The sequence below is a fragment of the Ictidomys tridecemlineatus genome, chromosome 2 (assembly GCF_052094955.1).
Source record: "Ictidomys tridecemlineatus isolate mIctTri1 chromosome 2, mIctTri1.hap1, whole genome shotgun sequence".
In the NCBI taxonomy this organism is placed as follows: domain Eukaryota; kingdom Metazoa; phylum Chordata; class Mammalia; order Rodentia; family Sciuridae; genus Ictidomys; species Ictidomys tridecemlineatus.
Genome location: NC_135478.1, coordinates 141692230 through 141708402, shown reverse-complemented (window position 1 = coordinate 141708402; position 16173 = coordinate 141692230). Strand labels below are relative to the sequence as shown.

The 16173-nt window shown below is 39.9% G+C and overlaps 1 pseudogene; it reads left to right on the top strand.

Moving 5' to 3' along the window:
- Nucleotides 1–7648: 7648 nt before the first annotated feature.
- Nucleotides 7649–13863, top strand: LOC101977059 (MAP/microtubule affinity-regulating kinase 3 pseudogene; annotated as a pseudogene).
- Nucleotides 13864–16173: the final 2310 nt, after the last annotated feature.

Genomic DNA, 16173 nt, shown 5'->3' with positions numbered 1-16173 from the left:
AAAATTCTATTTACAAATGAGGGTTGATAATTTCAGAGAGAGAGAGAGAGAGAGAGAGAGAGAGAGAGAGAGAGAGAGAGAGAGAGAGAACTCTATGAGTACTTACGTAAATTTGAAAGGTCCTGGAAGACACAACCATATGCCATGCCATGACCAAAGATCAGTTAATTAATATTCTAGAACACATAATCCTGGTAGATTTGAGTGACATGGTATTTTCTTTTCCATCTGCCAAAATTTATTGTAACTCTAGGGAAGTTATGAAATAAGTACAGAAAATACATTATTCAAAAGAATAGTATCATTATTTTAATTTTAATAAAAGTAAAAAAAATATAAAAATAAATTTTGAAATCATGCTGATACCTGTGAAGGATCTCTGTTTTCAGGATGATTGAATCAACTAACAGAGTTTCATACATTAGACTCGATTTTATTGGAATGCTTTAGGGAACATGGTTAATTGCATTTTGAACCAAAGTTTAAATATTTAAAACAATGTGTAAAATGCATAAATATTTAAGCATTTGTGATGTCTAAATGTTTAGAATATTGTGTAAGTAGATTTATAGATTTTAATAAGCTGAATATTAAATAGAGAAGCACAAATAGAAATATATTCTTTGTGTTCAGGTTTTATAAAATGAAAGCTTACTTTTTATTATCAAACATATAAAGAATAGCACAGGGAGTATCTTTGTAGAGATGTTATAGCTGTGTATCACTACAAAGACACTCTTTAATAACCCAAAACTTAAATCCTACAAGAATATCAATAGTAACAAAAATTAATGAAGTTGAATTATCAGAGTCAGCAAGATTGTCTTCATGTCATGTTTACAGGGAAAGTATTCAAATGGGGAAAAGGGACAGTGGGGAGCTGATACATGGGATAAAATTTCATAGTGCTATATTTCCCCCAAATATACATAAATAAACATACCTCACATACAAACAGAGATTTGATACATTGTGGTATAAAGTTGTATTAAGAATTGTAATGCAAAAAAAAATGTGAATGTAACGTACTCCTCTAGTGTGATGTAAGAAATAATAATGATAATAAAAACAATTTTAAAAGAAATAATGAAAGGTAAATGAAAAGCCAGACAGGAAGAGTCAAATATCACATGCTCTCCTTTACATGTGGAAGATAAAATTGATCTCAAAGAAATGGAGAATGGAAGAGTGATGGAGCCCAGGTTGGGTGATGAGGAGAGAAGAAATAAAGAAAGAGTGGTAATGGGTCCAGGGGTGCAGTTGGATAGGAGGAATGACTTCTAATATTCTATCGCAGGACCACTATGATTGCTTACAACTAATTGGATATTTAAAAATAGCTAATGGAGAATTTTGAATGTTACCAACACAAAGAAATGTTATATGGCTAAGGTGATAGATGTGCCAATTACCCTAATGTCTGATCATCATATATTGTATACATGTATTGAAATGTTACACTGAGTCCCATACATGTGTACAAGTGTTATGTGTATATTTTAGAAATACAATTTTAAAAATGAGAGAGAGAGAGAGAGAGAGAGAGAGAGAGAGAGAGAGAGAGAGAGAGAGAGAGAGAAGCTAAAAGCTGAGGAAATACAAATAAAATCTGTACCTAGCTCAATCTTATGGTACCTGTATGCTAAGGTCCTGGTTTTGACACCTGCTCTGGTTGTGTGAGTATTGCCATTAGAGGAAGCTGAAGGGTACATGGGAACTCTGAACTATTTTTGAAACCTTATGCATCTAATTATTTCAACATAAAGATGTTATAAAAATATCTGCAGATATTATTTATTGCCTGAGGAACAGGTGTGGTCTGTTCTAGTGGAGCAGGCGAGGAAGTCTTTTGGAATCTGTGTGAGCTTCCCAGGGTCCCTTTGCCTCATTTGCATGCTCTGCCTATGAACTCAATGCAGAACATGTGAGCTAATCTTACTGAGTCTGCTAATCTGTATTTTATTAGTTTTTGTTGTGGCTAATGCTGCTTAGTGCAAAGGAAACAGTCATAAGCATAAATACTACAAAAACAGTCATATACGTTTACATATAGTAATTCTGCTCTCTGGATGGTACCTTCTTAAAAATTAACCTGCCAGGCGGGAGTTATAGCTCAGTGGTAGAGTGCTTGCCTAGCACATGTGAGGCACTGGGTTCAATTCTCAGCACCACATAAAAATAAATAAATAAATTAAAGGTATTGTGCTCATCATCTACAACTAAAAAAAATATGTATATTAAAAAAATTAACCTGCAGTCATCCTCCTAGATCCTGACTTCCTGCACAAAGCTTTTTGTGCCATATTCTCATTCAAAACCTTCCAACTGTCTCTCCTTACACTTAAGGAAGATGTGAGTCTTCTTACAAATGCCTCAGGACCTAAGATGTGCCTACCATTGACAATTCTGTTGTCTCGGGTTCTCTTTCCTTTTTCACTGTTCCTTGAACACACCCAGTGTACTTCTACCTGCAGGACTTGGTGTTGCTGCTCCCTTTGCCCACTGCAGCCAAATATGACCTTCAGTGACCTCATTGTTACTTTCATTAACTGATATTATTTTCTATGTCTATTTAGTCATTTTTGTCTTTTCCACAGAGTCTAGCACATATTGGTGCTTGATAAATACTTTTGAATGAATGAATAAATAAATGAATAAAAACTCTTGTTAGTGGTACTTATTCTGGGAAGTATGATTAAGGCAGATAAGACTTACATTCTGATTTTTATACTTGAGGGCAATTTGTTATACCAAATATAAGCTTATTTTGCAATCAAGTTTAAAAAAAATACATGCACATACATTTTTATACTTGGAACAGATAACGACAAAGATGATTTCTAGTAGCAGCACTGTTCTCACTGTTCTCACGGGACCTGGAATGTTCCCAAAGGTTCATGTGTTGAAGGCTTAGAGCCCAATGCAGAAATAGTCAGAGGTGGGGCTTTTGGAAAGTGGTTGGCTCATGAGGGTTCTGACCTTAGCATTACTTCACTAATGGGTTAATCACTGTGGATTAATTCACTGTTGGGTTCACAGTTCAATGGACTAATGGGAGATGGTAGAAACTATAGAAGGTGTGGCTTATTGGAAAAAATAGATCACTGGGATTGTGCCCTGGAAAGGTATCTTGTTCTGGCCTCTTTCTTGCTGTCTCTCTGCTTCTTGGTTACGATAAGTGAGTAACTTTCCTACACTGTGCCCTTCTATTATGATATACTGTCTCACCATAGTTCCAGAAACAATAGATCCAGCTGACAGTGGACAGAAACCTATGAAGCCATGAGCCCAAATAAATCTCTCCTCCTCTCTGCTGATTTTTGCAGGTATTTTGTCACAGCAACAGAAAACTTACTAATACAGCATTCTATGATACTAAGTTTTCCAAATTATTCTTTTAAGTTACAAGGAGCAAAGCCTAACACAGCTTAGCTCTCAATTGTAAGGCACTAAAACAGAGTCATGGATTCTATTTTTCATATATGAATTAATTCAAAAGCATTAATCAATGTCAGTATCTAAGAGACTTTTTCTTAGGTTTTGGATCTGGAATGTCCCAAAAGCTCATGAGTTAAAAGCATGGTCCCCAAAGCAGCAAGTTTCAGAGGCAGGGCTTTAGTCAAGGATTAGATTGTGAGGGCTTGACTTCATCAGTGGATTGATCTATCATGGATGGATTGCTAGAAGGTAGGACCTAGTTGTAGGAGTTTGCTCACTGTGGGTATGCCCTGGAAAGGTATTTATTTCTCTTGCCCCTTCTCTTTCTGCTGCCTGGTGGCCAGGAGCTGAGACACTTTCCTCTGCTGTGCCCACCATATATTTCTATCTTGGAGTCAGCTGACTATGGATTAAATCTTACATGTCCCTGAATTCTGTCTCTGCTTCAAGGATAACTATAACTGATTTTATTTTACTTTATTTTATTTGCCATGAAGTGGATAGATAAGCGTTCAAATAGAGTAATTATTAAAACTTTTTGCTATGCCTGTCCCTCTTCCATAAAGTATTGAAGCAGCCTGCAAAGATACAGAAACTCTATCAAGACAAGATGAAAGCAGAAGACAAAGAAAAGACCAGAGGGATATGAACATGAAACAGTACCAGAATTGAGAATGAGACAAAACTCTTTCTAAAGACCTCTGCTCTTGCAAATAAATTACAAACATTGGCTGTAACCTTTCTCAAATCCAGTATAGATAGGGAAACTGGATCAATCACACCATTTTCATTATTTCTAGCATAAGCTGAATCAAATCTGTTACTCTGTCACTTCACACCTATTCCCTATAGAAAAGCAGAAAGAAAATTTTCTCTGCAAGTCTCTGTGAAGATATTTTTCTTCATTTCATTTTTGTAGTGATGTTTAATCTCATTTCTGGTGATACAAAAAATTTCAGAATTCTGAGATGCAATTGAGTTAAAACAATTCTATGGTGAAGGGGTGATGGTGGGTGTGAGCAGGAGTTGGAGGACAGGAATGATACTTTAAAATAAATGTGCTCACCTTTAAAATAATCCCATACATTTTCTTCTCTCAGTCTCTCCAGGATGGGATTCAGTAGACACACTTTCCCCCTATGTACAAAATTAGAATCTGCCCCTAAAACTAACAGAACTGGGGAGGATGACAGTTGAAAGCCCATAAGTATCATTTATTTCTGCCTCACTGGTCAGACATATTTTGGGCATATGAGTCAGCACAGTGTGAGCAGAGCATTTGGGCTAGACTTTATCAGAATTTATGTAAAAATTTCAGAGTGACTGCACCTGTCCTGGTTAGTAATTTAAGGCTGTGGTAAGAGCAGGGCTAAGGAGGTGGGAACACTGCACTTACTTGGTGACTGGGACAGCTCTGATTAGGCAATGTTTGTGTTCCAATCTCCTCTGACAGCCCCCCCCTTTTTTTTGTATCAAGACTTAATTGTTCAGATTGGCCCAGACCCATGTGTTCTCAACTCTGAAATACCTGACAAAAATCTCAGCCTGTCAGAGCATTCTTCTACATCAAATCAGGTGCTCGGGCATTTGCTGGCTGGGAGAAGGTGGTGTTGGTGATTCATTTTGATTCATCTGTCATTGACTAAGTGTATTCTATGTGTTTGATATGTGGTTCTTACAGAAGAGATGGTAAAGATCAGGATGTACTTGTGTCCTAGGGAAGGTCTCATCTGATGGCAAAGACAGATATGGTCCCAACTTTCACAGTGCAAAATGGAATGTGATTGCTTCAGAAAAAACACAGGGATTCAGAAGCATAGAGGAGAGTGAAGTTTTAGGAAAGGCTCCTTCATCCTCCTTTATTGAGGGTAATATTAGAGTAATTATTAAAATTTTCAGGGGTCTAGCATTTAGCAGGCACTTGAAAAATTTAGCGGACTCTCAGAATTTCCTAGATAGCTGAATGAAAAAAGGTGCCAACTCTGCACAAAAAAGTATAGCATGAGGATACAGAGATGGATAGAGAAGAGATTTGATGAGAGGGAACCATACAGAAGCATAATGAAGAGTAACAAAGTTGGCTGCACTGGAGCAAAGATAAATGGACTAGTGCATTGTCAAAACCCAGAACTCATGTGTTAAAAAAAAAAAGGCTGCATTTCAACAATCTAAGAACAAGTTTAAGAGCACTTACAAACCTTCAGAAAATAAATGGAGATAAATACTATTATAATGTGGAACTTAGTTAATGTAAGTAATATAGATATATTAAAACTTAACATGCTATAATTGACATAATATGATATGAAGCCAAGATTTTCAATGAAGTCTTCTAGGTTTACCTTTTCACTACCTTCTACCTTTTATAGGCATAGCCCAATGGGTACTAAGGGTAATATGGCATTTCATTAGGGTACTGCACACTAAAATAGGGGTAATTGAAGAGGGTTTTTTGAAGAGACTATTTATGAGCTTGTGGGAAAGGTTAGGGAAAACTGACAAGGGATGGTGAAGCCCGTGGGGTTATTAACATTTGGTGACTAACGTTAGAGCTGTCAAGGGGGTGGATTGATTAGAAAGAGCTGTGGCTACAGTTGAGGGAAGGAGGATGGAAGTTGTGGTTTTCTGTAGAGGAACAAAGCCATTGCCAACTTGTAAACCAGGGGCACATGGAGGAAATACAATGCCCTAATCCTTCTCTTCTCCGAATTTCCCAACTGGGCAAATGTCTTCTCCTACAGGACAAGGAAGCCCATACTATAATCCATACAGATCAACCTCTTGGAGCACAGAACAGAGCAAATCCAGGAAAGATCAAAACTTATTTGTTCTTGGAATCTTGGGAGGTATCATTTAATTTACCCCATGATACTATTAATTATCTTGGCATTCTGGAGTGAATTTATGAATAACTCAATAGAGTTTACAGGGATGAACTACCCTACAATTAAATTAAATAGATTTTTGATAATATAAAATTATCTTCAATTTGTAGCTAATTTAATCTCTGTTCTCCTAAACAATCATATTCCATAAAGTCAGGGCTCTCATTATTTTCTCAAGCATACTTGACACATGTATCAAGTAAGTAAGTACCAGATGCTGTGGATGCTTCCAAAACAGTCTTGCTAACATATTGCAAATTATTTGTATTTTTCATTCAAAAATAACATTTACATATCAAAAACCCCCCAAATCCCATATTTCAAGCTCCTAGGAAGTAAAAATCCACCTATCTTTAATTACAAGACAGGTTATAAATAAAGCTCCTCCAAGAGGAATATATTCGGATGCATGCTTGTGAGGTTAGTAGAATATGCCAGATAAAGGGATGGTTGTTTTATGTTACAGAAATGTTTTCTAACAGAACAAAGAAATGGAGAAGGGTTGGTAAGTCTTTGAGGAAGTGTTACTCATCTCTGAGGCCTCTAGCTAGGATGTGAAGAGAGAGTCAGATAGTTAAAAAAAAATATTCTCTCCCTCAGAGCAATGAAACCCAGTTCCTTTTAAATATCATTGTATTAGGGGTGAATATTCAACTACAAACTCTATTGTATAAGAAATGTCATACACTTGTCTTCAAAATAAAATATTACTTTGAACTTTTAAGTTGCTGTGTTAATAGACCATTCACTACTAATCAAATTGCTATGCTTTCTGTGCACCCCCTCACACACACAGTCCTCATTTTGAGCTTTAGTCCTTCTCAGACCCCATTACCAACCACCTCTCCGTCTGGTTGCCAGGGAAGGAAACACAGACCCAGTGCTTGTGAAACCACTAGCTTCCATTCCCTTCCATGTACCAGAATCTATGAAAGGTATTAATCTCTCTCCCCTCCTTCATAGCATAAGCTTAGTGAGTTTAGAATTTTTTTTAAATGTGGGGAGGCTGCCTTTCAGAAGCTTACAGGTAGAGAGTCCTGCCAAATGGAGCAGAAACTAGTGATGATAAAAATACTAAAGAAAACCACACAAATTAACTCTTGTTTTTCCCAATCTCTAAATTCAGAAAGAGCAAACCCAGACTAATACCAATAAAAATTATCATACCATACTGGATTTCTCCAAACCTTCCAATGACAGTGAGCCCTGGTGAATGTGATTCTCTCTGAGAAACATTGGTTTAGGAGGCATCATGCTAAGCTCTGCATCTACAGAGAGAACTCAGACGGGCTCTCTATGAATTTACAGTCTCAGGAACAGCAGCCATGCCTATAACTGCAAGAGCTGGGGAAAATACCATAATGGAGGAAGGTATGGAAAGAGTGGAGAACCATCGGAAGCTGTCTGTTGAGGAGCAGCAAAGAAGGAGGATGTAATATTTGCATTCAGTACAATGTCATTGGCCAATATAGATTGGCTCAGCAAGCATGGGGAGGCATCGTTGCTCAAAGCAGAAGGGATAGACTAAGTAGCTGTCAAATAAGAGAGCCTGGTATGTTAGTGAACAAGAAAGGATCACTGGTTTCCATGTGGCCGGCTCCAAGGCAGATTTTCATGTAGGAAATTTTTCAGGGAGTATTCAACAAAGGAATATTTTTTTTTCTGAAGTAGGAGTGAACAGGAAGAAAAAGCTAATCTCAACAGAGCCTTAAGGAGCCCCACAGCTGGATAGCCCCTGCAGAGGGAATCTCAAAATTGAGGCAAGGGAACCTGGTCTTTGCAGGCACTAAATGGTCAGCCATAGGATGTGACTGCTTTTGGAGAGGGAGCAGAATCTTGGAAGAGGAACTTCCCTTTGACTGAGTGGGATTCCTGAGCTCTTGGCAGGCAACGTTCCTGGAGGTGGGGGAATGAGGGCCTCCATACTGCAGGAGGGGCTGTGGGTAGTGCACCATTACCTCCACAGTCTAGCACTGCTATGGCAGGTCTGCTGTGGCAAGAAAGGATGGTGTATTAACTAGGGAACACTAGGCTAGGGGGTGGCAACAAAATCCTCCAAATCACACAGCATGATAAAGCCTTTTTTTGTCTTCTTTGAGTGTTAGGAACTCAACTTGTGGGTACTTAGGGATTCAGTCTTCCACAGTTGCAGTAAAAGGGAAAGAGGGAGAAAAGAGAATGACGATGGCCTGGCTTGTACGCTGTGCACCCAGCTTCCTCCTACTTCCCACTAATAAGAGCCAGTCACATGGACTAACTTAATTGTAAGAGAGAAGAGAAGTCAGGCTCAGGGATGCTCACAACAGTGTTCAGTAGAGGTCAGGATCACTGGGTAGCAAACAATTGCTACTATCTAATATTGAACACAACAACTCAGGATTTTCAGTGGTTTATCAAAATGAATATTTAATAACCATTCAGATTTGTGTTTTCTTCAGCAACACTAGGAGTTGTTCTAAAGTTGTAGAAATCTTCCTAAAAAGTTCATCAAGCACCGTATGAAGTATTTATAGCAAATCCATATTTTTAAGCTATCACCAAAGCTCCCTTCCTAACTAGGTGTTCAGTATTTATGTGAAAAACATCTATAAAACCTAGAAAAACAGAAAGTTAGGAGACATCCTGGCGAGGGGTTTGGCTTTTCATCCACAGACTTGCAAGTCTTTCCAAAGGCTCTGAATTGTTCTTGGGGCAATGGGAAGCCTCAGAAGGCAGGATGGTAACCAGACACATCCAATATGGAATATGCTCATGCAAATAGGCAGCACATGGTAATTATCCAGACAATCATGCAATCACCATGTGTCAGAAATTTATTTGTGGCTTAAATCAAGATATCAGATATGCTGCTATTTATAACAATTCAATGTAATCCAAAGGAAAATTTCTAGTGCATAATCCTCTTACTGGAGGTACTTCCAGAATTAGATTTGATCAAATGTAGCCTCCTCCTTTCAAAAGACAACTTCAAAAACATCGTCCTGGCTTGAAGTCCTCCTAACTCCCTGCTCCCTTCATCAGCACACAGAGCTGGGTGTGTAACCCACTTTTAGGACAGCTTTTAGGAATCTCTTATCCTACTGTAACCCAGGGACTACAAAGCTGTTCCAACAGGGACTTGATGGCAAAGGAGAGGCAGGATGAACCTGAGCCCTGACAGGAGGTAGTCATGACTCCCGAGTTGTGGCAGAGAAAAAGGCCTCACGATCTGCTGCTTCCTGCTGGTTAGACTTAGCTGAAATTGAACATCTAACAAAAAGCCTTTCCATAACTTTCCCCTCCTTCCTCCTGCTCTTAGAATGGTCTGACTAGGGACAGCACTTCTTTGCTCTTAGCTTTATCTCCAGGCTAAGAGCTGAGCTCTACCTTATTGTTAGTCAACTTTGCATCATTGTGATCAGAATACCTGACAAGTATAATTTGTAGGAGAAAGTTTACTTTGGCTTGGAGTTTCAGAGATTCAGTTCAAAGTCAGCTGGCAGTATTGCTTTGGACAATGAGATGAGGCAGAATATCCTAGCATCATGATGGGAGGGTAAGGTAGAGGAAAACTGCTTAGCTCAGGGAAGGCAGAAAATAGAGATGGAGGCAGGCAGGGGTGGGGGGAGAAAAGGAGGAGGAGGAAGAGGAGGAGGAGGAGGAGGAGGAGGAGGAGGAGGAGGAGGAGGAGGAGGAGGAGGAGGAGAGTCAGGGACAAGATATACTCCAAGGCCATGCCCCTAGTGGCCTACTTTCTTCAGTCACACCTACCTATATATAGTTACCACCAGTAGTCCATTCAAATTATTAATCTACCAAATGGATTAATCTACTGATGAGGTCAAAGTTTTCATAATCTAATCATCTCACCTCTGAACATTCTTACGTTGCCTGATATATGAGCTTTTTCATGAAAGATCCAACTATAACATGTGTACATGTCACAGGTGCCACGGCATCAGCTCTTTGTTCTCTATGGGGGATCACAACTATTTGTCAGAAGTACAGGAGTGAGACTCAGGCGTGCCCCTTAACTGATTGTGGGACATAATTTAGTGGATTATTTAATGTTTGGGGACTTCAGCTTCCTTATGTAAAAGTTGAAGAGGCTGGCTATTCTCTAGTCCCCTTCTAGCTCAAGTTCATAAACCCACCAATTCAGGTTTTTAGTGAGATTGTGCTGCTTTGCTGCCTATAGTATCAAGGAGATGTGCACTTGAAGCCCAACTCTGCTTCTTACCAACTGGGTAATCTAGAAAAGTCGTTTACCCTTCCTGAGGGAAAGAAACTTCAATTTTGCAACTTCTTGTTGAGGAAGACATATATAATCTTTATTTTACATAAATATATCTATAATTTACATTTATCTATATCTATATATCTACATCTCTCTCTATCTATCTGTCTATATCTCCAGCACATAGCAGACATGGAACAAACATGTATTTAATGTATAAGATTAAAAGTAATAGTATAAAAATTATAGAATTTTATAAGACTGGAAGGTCTAATGCAAATAACAGTGTTGGCAAGATTAGCTTCTGGTTTTAGGCATGTATTATGGCCAAGCTTTGGGGTTGACATGGAATGAAAGGCACATGCATTTGTTGAGAAAACAGACAATTAAACAGATGGGTATAACCAATTAGGATGAAAATGCAACAGATCACTTTTTATTTGGGTTGCTTTCTTCTAAGAGGCAACAACATAAGGAAAAAGAGAAAATAGTTCAGAAAAGTAGGAACTGTTGCACAGAGAGAAGCCTGAAAAAGATTCTTTTAGATACTCAAAAAAGAGACTTGGTAAGGTCTACCTTGGCCTACACCTATGCCGCCCATGGATTTGCAAGAGCCAGATTGTGTGCACTTGTGTGTGCATGTGTGTGTGTTTGTGCATGCATACCCCTTTCCAGCAAACCTTCACAGCCTTCACAGGCTTGCTCACACACTCAGACAGTAATAGCATCAGCATCTGTCATCTTTTCACACCAAGAGCAATAGAGCACACTGATGTAAAAAGAAAACACATCCCTCAATCAGCTCTGGGTAAAGGGTAGATGCCAAATAACTATATTTCTAAAATTGGAAATACCGTGTGCATCTTCCAAGTGATGCTGGTAAAAGGTTCACTCACTCATAAATACAGGGATGCAGCTGGCACTAAGGGGTGGATTTTCTCAGCAAGGGCCCCTTTAATGGCAGCTGCCTGCCAGAAAAAAAAGCATGTGAGGCACTGAGTTAATTTAGCCTTGAATACCCTCCCCCTACCCCCGGGTTGGGTCCAGCCTTGGAATAGAATTGTGGGCTAAAAGGCAGAGACCATACACAGCTTCCACATACAGAGGGTCTGGGCATTGTAACCCAATTTTGAGACTAAAGAAGATTATATAAAGGATCATAGATGATCATGATCCTTCCTACTGTTTTTCTGTGAAGTGGAAAAATTTGTGACTCTCTTGCTTTGGGGATTTCTGTACGACTGAATAATTTTTGAGATATTAATTTATGTGTTTGGGCTTGCGGAGTCTGATTTTGTTTTCGGGTTGCCCATTCATGAAGACTATTCGCTCTGTGCTTCATCGGTACAGATAACTGGCAGGCATGAAAGCAAAAGTCACTGGCAAGCATGTCTGGTATTTACTTTGTAAGGCTTCGTGGAGATCCTAAGAGTTTTGGAAGAGGGGGTGAAGGGTATTCAGTAGTAGCGGCAAAGTGACCTGAAGAATCAGAAGGTAGAGAGGCTCAGCTTTGCTCTCCTCTTTAGTCCACAAAGTCTTGGGCTGCAGCAGGAAAAGAGCAATAGAGAACAGGCATCCGGTAGCAGTGAGAGTCAGTCTGGCTTCCAGAAGCATCCTGGTGATGAACCAAAACCCTGAAAGGAGTGCTCTCTAGGGTATATTGGCAGGTGGCACACAGTTGATGTTACCAAATGTTCCAGGCAAACAGAGGCAACTGACAGGTCCAGTGTCTAAGACCAAATACAAAAGGCACCTAGCTACCATCTTAACAATCCAACCAATTTCAGGAGTCATGGCTTGCCCTGAGGATGACTGAGGTCACATTTTGCAATAGGCCTGAGAAGAAGCAGGTCCTAGAATTAAAATTGGGCTGACATCTATAAAATAAGGAGATGTGATTTTTTAAAATGTTTACCTGAGTTTGTGAGCTGGCATTCCTACCTCCTACATGTGGATGACTAACATTTCTCAGAACAGATGTTGGTCTTTATTATCTGTTTTGAATCCGTTCTAGGAAACTGTGGTGCTGCCTTCTCACACCCAAAGAGGAAGCTCCCATAGGAGTTGCCAGCACTGTGCATGGACCACGAGGGTGATGTGATTGCCTCTTTGGTGGGCAAAGCACTGCTTCTTCCCCTGCACACAGTGTTTGTAGTCAATTAGAACCACAAATTCTGAGGACACAATAAATCCCCACCTGGCATCATCTCATCTGATTTTCTTAGTTTCTCTCTCCTTTGGTTTATATCTCTGGTTCCTGCCACAACAAGGGGTTGCAGGAATGCATGGTAAGGTAGGCTCAGCACATGGGGATTGCTATCTCTAGACTCCAGGGTTAAGGAAACAAACTGTATGTCTACTTAATCATCATGTAGTATGCAAGTGGAGGTGAATTTTTTTGACTATGTGATTGCACACAGAAGAATGAAGAAAAAAAGAAGCAAGAGCTAAATTTAGACAAATCGTGTCTGCAGTACAGTATTGCCATCAAAAGAGATTGTTCACAGAGACCTCAAGGCAGAAAATCTGTTGTTAGATGCAGATATGAACATTAAAATAGCAGATTTTTGTTTTAGCAATGAGTTTACTTTGGTCACTAAACTAGATCCATTTTGTGGGAGTCCTCCATATGCAGCCCAAGAATTCTCCCAGAGCTAGAAGTACCATGAGCTGGACGTAGATGAGTGGAGTCTTGGAATTATTCTGTACACTCTAGTCAACCAGTTGCTTCCCTCTGGGGGGATAGAATCTTGGAAGGAACTTAGAGAGTTTTGAGGGAAATACAGAATCCTTTTCTACATATCCACAGGCTATGAAAAGCTGCTCAAATGCTTTCTGGTGCTAAACCCAATTAAGCTAGGCATTCCAGAGCAAATCACGAAGGACGGGTGGCTCAACGCAGGGCATGAGGAAGATGAACTTGAACCCTTTGTTGAACCAGAGCTGGACTAGAAGAGAATAGATATTATGGTAGGAGTGGGATATTCACAGGAAGAAATTCAAGAATCTCTCAGTAAAAGGAAATATGATGAAATCACAGCTACATAATTATTGTTGTGGAGAAAATCTGCAGAGCTGAACACTAGTGACTCCAATTCTAACAGCAATTTTTCACTTGCTAAGGTGAGGCCAAGCAGTGACCTCAGCAACAGCACCAGACAGTCTCCTCCCCACAAAGTGCAGAGAAGCTTTTCTTCAATCCAGAAGCAGAGAGCCTACAGTGATCATGCTGGACCAGCTATTCCTTCAGTTGGGGCATATCCCAAGAGGAGTCAGATAAGCATTGCTATTAGTGACCTCAAAGAAGATGGAATTCCCTCCTAGAAATAAGGTTGCAGTGCAGTGGGAGGAGAGGCAGTTGCTCAAGCCAGTCCAATGCTTGGGAAGGCAAGTAATCTCAACAAAGTGGACTAGAAAGAGTTTGTCTCTTTTATCTTTTCTTCCTAAATGCAAGAAAAGCCCTGCTGTCCCCAGCAGTAGCACAGCATCTTTAGGGATGACACAGCAGAATTTTTCGTGAGAGAATCATGGTGGGCAGACATTCAGTGACCCAGAATGGCATGGAGAACAGCACCATTCCTTATCAGAGAATCACAGTTGCTTCAATCCACAGTATGGACTGTTGAAAATGATCAGCGAGGGGAACTTTGCAGTGCCACCACCCAGGACCGAATCCACTTCCCCCATAGGCACTGCCAGTCTTAGCACTCCACTGCCAGCCCCAGGAACTGGCGAACTGCAAGATACAAGGCCCTCCTGCCTTGCCCAGCCTGTCTCAGGAAGCTATCCCACTGTCCCAGACTCCAAGTAGAGGCTCCACTAATCTTTTTTTAGTAAATTAACTTCAAAACTCACAAGAAGGCTTCCAACCAAGTGTGAGAGGAACAGGAGATATAAGGGCTCAAGTCACAATGCTGCTGATCAAATGAATCTCTGCCCTTCACATGGAACATGAAAACCACTAGTTCCATGGACCCCAGTGACATGTTGCGGGAAATCCGCAAAGTGCTAGGCACCAATAGCTGGGACTACAAGTGGAGGGAGCCCCTCCTGCTCTTCTGCGTCCATGGCACACAGAGAACCTGGTGCAATGGGAGATGGAGGTGTTTGGGACTGTTTCTGAGCTGAGTTCAGTTCAAGCGTCTCTCAGAGACATCTATAGCTTTCAAAATTATTGCTTCCAGAATTGCCAATGAGCTAAAGCTGTAACCCAGTCATTACGGTGTAAATTAAGTAGCAATTTAAAGTATTTTCCTGAACACTGATGGACGTATAGAATAATATTTAGGCAATAACGTTTGCATCTTCTAAATCATGGCAGTGAAGTCTGAGGACAAGCACACGTTTGGAAGTGGAAGCTGGCCTTTTCTACTAATGTACTATGTTAAAGTCATGTGACCCTGGGGGTGAAAAAGAAAAAAAAATACCCATTTGAGACATGGAAATTTCTAACAGTTCAGTGCTCCATAAGTGGCTTTCAGTTCAGAGGAAATCCATCCCTCCTAACAGGCTCCCCGTTTAATGTAGTGTGAACTACCATGTAATGATAGCTACCTGGGCAGTTAAATGCTTTTATAATTAAATCTTTATTGAATAAATTTCTTTATCTTTCCTAGGCAGTTTCCCGCTGTGTGCTTAAACTTGTTGGAGTATTGTCATAGAAATGTGATTTGTGTTCTGTGGCAGGGGGGAGATATAATTTTATTATATAAATAGGCATTGAATTGCCAAAAAAAAAAAAAAGGAAGTCAACACTGGCCAGGTTAAGTTAAACTAGTGCTTCTGTGCCTTTAGAGAGGCTATATGGATTTTTCCTATGCCACACACTGCCTTTCCCCAAAATCACTTGGCTTATTCAGTCCCCTGACCTTGGTATACATCATCCACCTCCCTTTTCCTGGCCAACCCCTGTTCATCCTTTAATACTTGACTCATCACCCTCAAATTTAGGAAGCTTTTCCTGACTTTTCCAGATTGTTTCAGATCTCTCCCCCACTGGAATTTCTGTAGAACCCCATCCACTGTCCTAGAACATCTATGTCTAGCTGCCTCCTTTGTGGAGGTTGTATTTCCAACACAGTTAAGAACAAGCAAATGTTTATAGAATGAATGAGTAAAAGAATGAATGAGTGGATAATTCTCAGTGATGCCACCACTTGACCCTTACTGTTAAAATCTAGGATAACCTACTCCCTGGGAGGATCTTTAACTAATGCAATTTTATAAAGATCTGGCCCCAGATATCTCTGATTAGAAATTACAAAGGAAGTTGAAGATAGGTATAGGGTTCCTTACAAAACTCTCACGCTGGACTTTTGGGACTTGCCTTCACAACTGTAGTCTTGAACTTAGGGTGAGGTGGCTAGAATGAAATCTGTCAGAGGCCGACTGCACTCAATTGTAGTTCAATTATAATTTATGGATCATTTTGGTCTTCATGGGCCATTATCATAACTGAGTGTCTTGGCCTTATTATGGCACCTGCGCTCATCCATCTTGCAAAAATGGACAGTCAGACACTAAGTGCCTGTGGAGAAAGCCATTCCCAAGCTGTTCAGGTTAGTGCTGATCTCTGATGATTTCTAGATTATGTTTCTGGACCGATATTATAATTTGGTGTTCTCTATTTAGGGG